This window comes from Phyllobates terribilis, unplaced genomic scaffold (genome assembly GCF_046119375.1).
Source record: "Phyllobates terribilis strain yellow unplaced genomic scaffold, ASM4611937v1 Scaffold_2__4_contigs__length_985480577, whole genome shotgun sequence".
NCBI classification, from domain to species: Eukaryota; Metazoa; Chordata; class Amphibia; order Anura; family Dendrobatidae; genus Phyllobates; species Phyllobates terribilis.
In genome coordinates, this window is record NW_027362762.1 from 524,605,312 (window position 1) to 524,612,755 (window position 7,444).

General features: G+C 47.2%; 1 protein-coding gene across 1 annotated transcript in view; it reads right to left on the bottom strand.

Moving 5' to 3' along the window:
- Positions 1 to 6,900, bottom strand: part of HNRNPR (heterogeneous nuclear ribonucleoprotein R) — an 87,572-nt gene extending 80,672 nt beyond the window's left edge. Inside the window, exon 1 of the mRNA XM_073666019.1 lies at positions 6,756 to 6,900. The gene's annotated coding sequence lies outside the window, so the exon portion shown is untranslated. The remainder of the gene's footprint in view (positions 1 to 6,755) is intronic.
- Positions 6,901 to 7,444: the final 544 nt, after the last annotated feature.

The following is a 7,444-nucleotide window of genomic DNA, read 5'->3' on the forward strand; positions in this document are numbered from 1 at the left end:
TGGGTGTTAATGGCGCGTATATTTCTCTAAGTGTGGAAAGTGGGGGGGGGGGGGTCTTGAGTAGTGTCACAATTCTTGACAGAGAATGAAAGAAGATTATGGTCAGACAGTGGAAGGGGAGAGTTAGTAAAGTCATGTACTGAGCAAAGCCGGGAGAAGATCAGGTCCAATGTGTTCCCATCCTCATGTGTAGGAGAATTAGCAAGCTGTGAAAGGCCGAAGGAGGAGGTTAGTGATAAAAGGTGAGCGGCAGAGGGGGAAAGAGGATCGCCAATTGGGATTTTAAAATCTCCCATGATTATCGTGGGGATGTCGCAGGATAGAAAATTTGCAAGCCAGGCAGCAAAGTGATCCAGAAACTGATGGGAGGGACCTGGAGGGCGATAGACAACGACCACTCGCAGGGAGAAGGGCAGGTAGAGTCTGACTGTGTGGGCCTCAAAAGAAGGGAAGACAAGGGAGGGTACTGGGGGGATAACCTGAAAAGTATATTTTGTTGAAAGAAGCAGACCAAAACCTCCACCTGATCTGTTGTCAGGTCTCAGAGTATGAGAGAAGTGTAGGCCACCATAGGAGAGAGCCGCAGCGGCGGTGGTGTCCGACTGCTGGATCCAGGTTTCAGTGAGAGCCAGAAGGTTGAGGGAATTAGAGAGGAAAAAGTCATGGATGTAAGAGAGTTTATTACATGTTGAGCGCGCATTCCAAAGGGCACAGTTGAATGAGACAGAAGATATGCAGGGAATATTAATGAGATTAGTAGGGTTACTGAATGTAACAGGGAAAGAGTTGGTGTTATTACTGGAGAGTCCTGGATTAGGAGAAATATCACCTACGACTAAGAGAAGGAAGATACAGAGAGTGAGCAGATGGTTGAGCGATTTGTGAGAGCGTTTCGTGTGGTGTATGGTGGAAATGAATGAATCTGTGTGGTATAACATTGTGAAGAGAGCATGACAGCTGTACATAGGTGAAGAGAGGAGTGAGGGGTTAATACGGATGAAGTGTGCAGAATTTGTGGGAGAACGGTTAATGTGGATGATTGGAGCAGCCAGAATGTAAATGGCACAAATACAAATGGTGAATACTGTTTGCAAAACAGATGACCTGGAAGCAAGTTTGTTCCATTGTCTTGCATGTCTTACCTGTCTCCTGCCGTGTCCAACTGCCATATCTAACTGCCGAGATACTTTGATAAATTATGGCACTTCGATAAAGTATGCATAAATGCCCCGGCATAAATGCTGCCCCTTGACTGTCTCAATATATAGGGACGTATCTGCTTAGATCTACACAGATTTAACTCGTTAGCAATCAATCAACTAGCTTAAGACAACAGGAGACCACAAAACTGCAGGAAAAAAAAAAAAAAACAGACTGGCAACTCAACATGGAGATCTACCAGTTCTCTGAATGCTGAGTGCTGTATAATCCGTCCACACCACTGATGTGCATAGGCAGAAAGTTGCTAATCATTGATGGGGACAGGGTTACACAGAGCTCATGACTATGGAGGACCTGGAGAAAGATTACCTTTAAACAACCACCTGCATTCAAATCCAGAGTAAGAATAGAGAGGTGATCACACATGTCTCTATCCATTTTATGAGAATTTGGAAAACAATTCGAAATGACAACTGTCCAAGATGAGCATACCCCTTTCAATTCTTCTATGACAAAGAGGCTAGATGATAAATTATAGATCACTTGGATTCCACCCCACCAATCTTAATCTAAACAGCTGAGAATGTGCAACACTGTTTCATTCTCTATTAGACTGCTGCATCTAGCCAAGTATGTCAGCAGTCAGCATAAAGTTTAAACTTGGGTACAAACTGTAAAGGGGTTGTCCAGAAATAGGTTATCAAATACCTATCTATAGGATAGGTCAACAATAGATAGGTGGGTGTCTGACACTTGGCGCCCCCACCAATCAGCTGTTTGTTTTTATGCTCAGGTCAGATGCAAACAATCTGAACGGTGCTGATGAACACAGTCAATATATAATAGCCACTTTTGTTTTGCATATAAGCGGTATAATACACTGCTCAAAAAAATAAAGGGAACACTTAAACATCAGAATATAACTCCACGTAAATCAAACTTCTGTGAAATCAAATTGTCCACTTAGGAAGCAACACTGATTGACAATCAATTTCACATGCTGTTGTGCAAATGGAATAGACAATAGATTGAAATTATTGGCAATTATCAAGACACCCTCAATAAAGGAGTGGTTCTGCAGGTGGGGACCACAGACCACATCTCAGTACCAATGCTTTCTGGCTGATGTTTTGGTCACTTTTGAATGTTGGTTGTGCTTTCACACTCGTGGTAGCAGGAGACGGACTCTACAACCCACAAAAGTTGCTCAGTTCGTGCAGCTCATCCAGGATGGCACATCAATGCGAGCTGAGGCAAATAGGTTTGCTGTGTCTGTCAGCGTAGTGTCCAGAGGCTGGAGGCGCTACCAGGAGACAGGCGGCCATAGGAGGGCAACAACCCAGCAGCAGGACCGCTACCTCCGCCTTTGTGCAAGGAGGAACAGGAGAAGCACTGCCAGAGCCCTGCAAAATAACCTCCAGAAGGCCACAAATGTGCAGGAGTCTGCACAAACGGTTAGAAACCGACTCCATGAGGGTGGTATGAGGGCCCGACGTCCACAGATGGGGGTTGTGCTCACAGCCCAACACCGTGCAGGACGCTTGGCATTTGCCACAGAACACCAGGATAGGCAAAGTCACCACTGGCACCCTGTGCTCTTCACAGATGAAAGCAGGTTCACACTGAGCACATGTGACAGAAATGACAGAGTCTGGAGACGCCGTGGAGAGCGATCTGCTGCCTGCAACATCCTTCAGCATGACCGGTTTGGCCGCACAGCCCTCCATGTGCTCGCCAGAGGTAGCCTGACTGCCATTAGGTACCGAGATGAGATCCTCAAACCCCTTGTGAGACCATATGCTGGTGCGGTTGGCCCTGGGTTCCTCCTAATGAAGGACAATGCCAGACCTCATGTGGCAGGAGTGTGTCAGCAGTTCCTGCAAGATGAAGGCATTGAAGCTATGGACTGGCCCGCCCGTTCCCCAGACCTGAATCCGATTGAGCACATCTGGGACATCATGTCTCGCTCCATCCACCAACATCATGTTGCACCACAGACTGTCCAGGAGTTGGCAGATGCTTTAGTCCAGGTCTGGGAGGAGATCCCACAGACCATCCGCAACCTCATCAGGAGCATGCCCAGGCGTTGTAGGGAGGTCATACAGGCACGTGGAGGCGCCACACACACAATACTGAGCCTCATTTTTACTTGTTTTAAGGACATTACATCAAAGTTGGAGCAGCCTGTAGTGTTTTTCCACTTTAATTTTGGGGGTGACTCCAAATCCAGGCCTCCATTGGTTAATAAATTTGATTTCCATTGATGATTTTTGTGTGATTTTGTTGTCAGCACATTCAACGAGAATATTTCATTCATTCAGATCTAGGATGTGTTATTAGAGTGTTCCCTTTATTTTTTTGAGCAGTGTAGTACCCAGTGGCAGCTGCTAAACTTTGAAAGAAGTCGCTCTCAGCAGCTCCATTCAAGGTGAACATATCCGGCAGCCGCAAAAAAAAAGAAAAAAAAAAACACACATAAAAAACCCAAGGTGCACTTCCAATTGCTCATTTTGTCTTTCTACCCAGGTAATCCTTCTGTTTTCCATTAGGTCTATGACATCATGTCATTAAAAACAGCTGAATCCTTCTAAGATCTATATCAAAAGACAAAGTCCATTTTCCATTCACGAGTCATCATTAGAACTACAATTCTGTCACTGACAAAAGGAAACAAGGAAGAGAGATAGAAGCAAGGGAGGCGGGAGCAGCTGGGTCAGGAGTTGAAAAGCAGGTGGAGCTGGGCTACCAGGGACATTTCAGTGATGTCCTAATGCTGAGGCACACAGGGAAAAGAGACATCCTGTATCTACATAACGCTTAGAAGGATTCAGCTAGTCAGTTTTTAATCATGTGATGTCATATACTGTGTCGGACTGACCTGGCGGGGTACTGGTGAAATGTCCAGCGCTCCAGAGAGAGAAAGAAGAGAGAGGAGAAAAACAACCTGTTAGGGGCACGGGCCTTTTAAGACTGCAGGCAGGGGCGGGCGCACGCAGGGTTCTTACCTTATCCGCTGCGACGACGCACATCAAGATGAACACCGGCTGCACCTGTGACAGGCCGTGCGCCAACGTCACATAACAGTGACATTAAATGGCCAACGGCCTTTCCATGTTACGTCTATGTGACGTCAGCGCACGGCATTGTCCAAAGAAGAAGGAACCGACAGCACTCAGCAAAATGAACGCCCATTGACTCCAAGAATGTGCAACTTTTATCCCCATTAGTATGAAGCGGCATGTACGACTCTACTACTGTTCCATTCATTCCCTAAGGGGCTGCACTTAGCTTTTTTGGAATCCCCAAAGAGTATGAATGGAGCTGTGGTCAGACATCCCACCTGCCACCCCATTTTAAAATGTGGCTGAGGCTATGTGCCCACGATGCAGAAATGCTCAGGATTTTTTCCTGAGCGTTTCTGCATCTCCCTGGCAGAAAAAAATGCATGCGCATTGTACATGCGTTTTCCTGCCAGGGACAAGCGGATGTGAAGCGTTCTTCACTTGCATTTCCGCATGCGGGTTGACAAGCGCTTTCCAAGCGATTTTAGCATCACTTGGAAAGTGCTTGAGAACTCGGTCACACTATATAAATCCATGCAAACAGCATGGATTTATATAGTGTGACCTGAGAGAATGGTTAAAAATAAAAAAAATAAATATATACTTACCCTCCGATGGCCCGCGCTGTCTTGCTTCGCTCGGTCCCGGCTGCGGTACATTGAAGGACCAGCCGACGTCAGCGTCGCGTGACCCGTCACATGACTGACGTCTTCGCAGGTCCTTCATTCCATCGCGAAGTGCCGGGAAGCAAGGAGGAGCGCAGCGCGGGCCGCAAAAAGGCAAGTATACATTTATTTTTTATTTTATTCTTTTTCTACAGCTTTTTTTAATGGTACCTGGGTGTGGATGAGACTCGCCTCTCCTCTACACCCGGGTACCATCCGCACATTAGAACGCACCAATTACGCAAGTACAGGTGCAGTCTTGCGGAATTGGCGCGATCTAATGCAAGTCAATGTTGGCAAAAACGCAGCACTTCCGCAAAATAATTGGTAGTGCTGCGTTTTTTTCCGCAATGATAATCTGCAGCGGAAATTTCCGCAGCATGTGCACAGCACATGCGGATTATCATTGGGGGACATGGCAGGCCTTCTACCATGCGTTTTTTAAGCGTTTCTGCAGCGTTTTTGCCGCTGCGGAAACGCTTAAAACACGCATTGTGGGCACACAGCCTAAAAGTTCCCCACTCTTCTGATCAGCACGGTGTCCAATGTTCGGAATCCACCGATCAATAAGTTATCACCTACCTAACCTGTGTATTGGTGATAACTAGTTTTCATCAAAGAACTCTTGCAAACTACCGTAATTGTACATCCCAGTTATGGTGGCGCACAGTAGATGAGCAGGAGCCACCTTTGTTTTACAGTCAACGCTCCACTATAACAGGGATAACGACTTATGGATATTTGCATATAACTGTAGGCTGGGCCCCTAGAATCATTCCCCCTGTGGGCCCCAGACATCCCAGTCCGACCCTGGTCATATACCTAATGGAAAAGAGAAGAAGAATTATCTGGGGAGAAAGTCAAAATTAGTAATTTAAGTACAGAGTGCTATATAATATGAGGATTGCAATATAGTAAGAGGATGAAAACCTTGATGGGAGGAGTGCTTCTTTAATGTCCTATACGGTAGATAACTGTAGTCAAATACCCATGCCAGGACAACTGCTTTAAAAACCCAGCACTATTTCAGCACTGGAGTGGTGCTACTAATCTAAGTTTCCTGTCCCCAGTCTTAATTGCCAGCCAGCCACCATCTTCAGCTGATCTGATGCTGCTAGGGGTTCTGGGTCTCCATCTTGTGACTGACCAGAAGTCAGAGGTAATGGTCACAAGTTCTCAGTGTAAGTCGGAGAGCCTCGATCTGAGTTGTGACTTCAAGATCACCCAGCAAACACTAGAGAGATCCAGCTGGTCACAAACTGCTGAAGACGACCGAAGCGGTGCCAATAACAAAACACAGTGGCAAGTATAAGACATGGGGCAGAGAACTTAAATTAGTGTCACCACTCCAGTGCGGCAAGAAAAATTGACTTTAACTTTTCATAAACGTTTTTCCTGTCGAGCTCACAAACTGTGTATAATACAAGCAGAGTCGTGAATGCAGCTCCAGACCTCAATGACAAGTCATGTCCCAATGTTTTACTAAGATACGCAACATGTCATAGATTTATCGATCCTGTAACAATGAGCTCTACAGTAGGCGATATAATTCATGCATAGAGGATATACCTCACACATGTCCCTGCCATCACAAGCAGCACACAGAAGGCCAGGCCTATACCCACAGGCACACAATATGGCTAGCAGAGCTGTGGTCCTGCCGGATGCCACACGCCTGTATCCTCAGCACACACCTCTTATCAGTTGCCACAGGGGGCAGGCACTGATTGCCAACCTATTATCTCAGGCACACGCCTACAGAGCGCTGGGCAGCGGCAATGTGGCCGCTAACCAGCCACACACGGAGGCCGTGCAGAGCCGTTCACACACCACATGCAATGACACGAAGTCTGAGCAGCTCACTCACCCGAGTACAAAAAGGCTGCAGCAAGCAGCCACCGCACTACGCTGGTAAAATGGCGCGTCTTCCCCGACAGACCACGCCTCGTTCTCCCGGAACGCTTAGCCAATCCCAGGCGCCGCACGCGGGGCTGTCTGCAGCCAATACCAGGGGCTCTCCAATGGGGTTGAGCAAGGGATAAGGGAGCGGGAAGGGGGATGAGCGGCTCCGACCAACCGCCGCTCAGGAGAAGCATGGCTGGAATGCCGCATGTTCCGAGGGGCGGCATTGGCCAATCACTCGTAGAGCGAGGGACAATGCAGCCTCCTGTGGTGTTCCCTGCACGGCCACCTGGAGTTGGACAGGCGCATTTCACAGCAGCAATCCCTCAGCTTTGTTTGGAGGGGAGAGAGGCAAATCATGTAGCACTTCTGACAGGAATTGTCCTGGCGCTTGAATGTGCCATGAGGGGCGAGTAATTAAACTATATATTTTTTGCAACTCTGAGAAGCCCCATGAGAAGTGCGCAGAGCTCTAGTATGGCGTTCCTCGCGTATTTTTAGGCTCTGTACACACAACGTGCTTTTTCAGGCGGTCAAATCCTCGCGTTATTTCAGGAAGACGATGCTTCGGGAAACAGCGTCATTTTTCCATTTTCTGAGTGCTTGTTTTTCAATGTTCTTGACTGCTGGTGGTTTATGAGAGCTTTTTAAAGC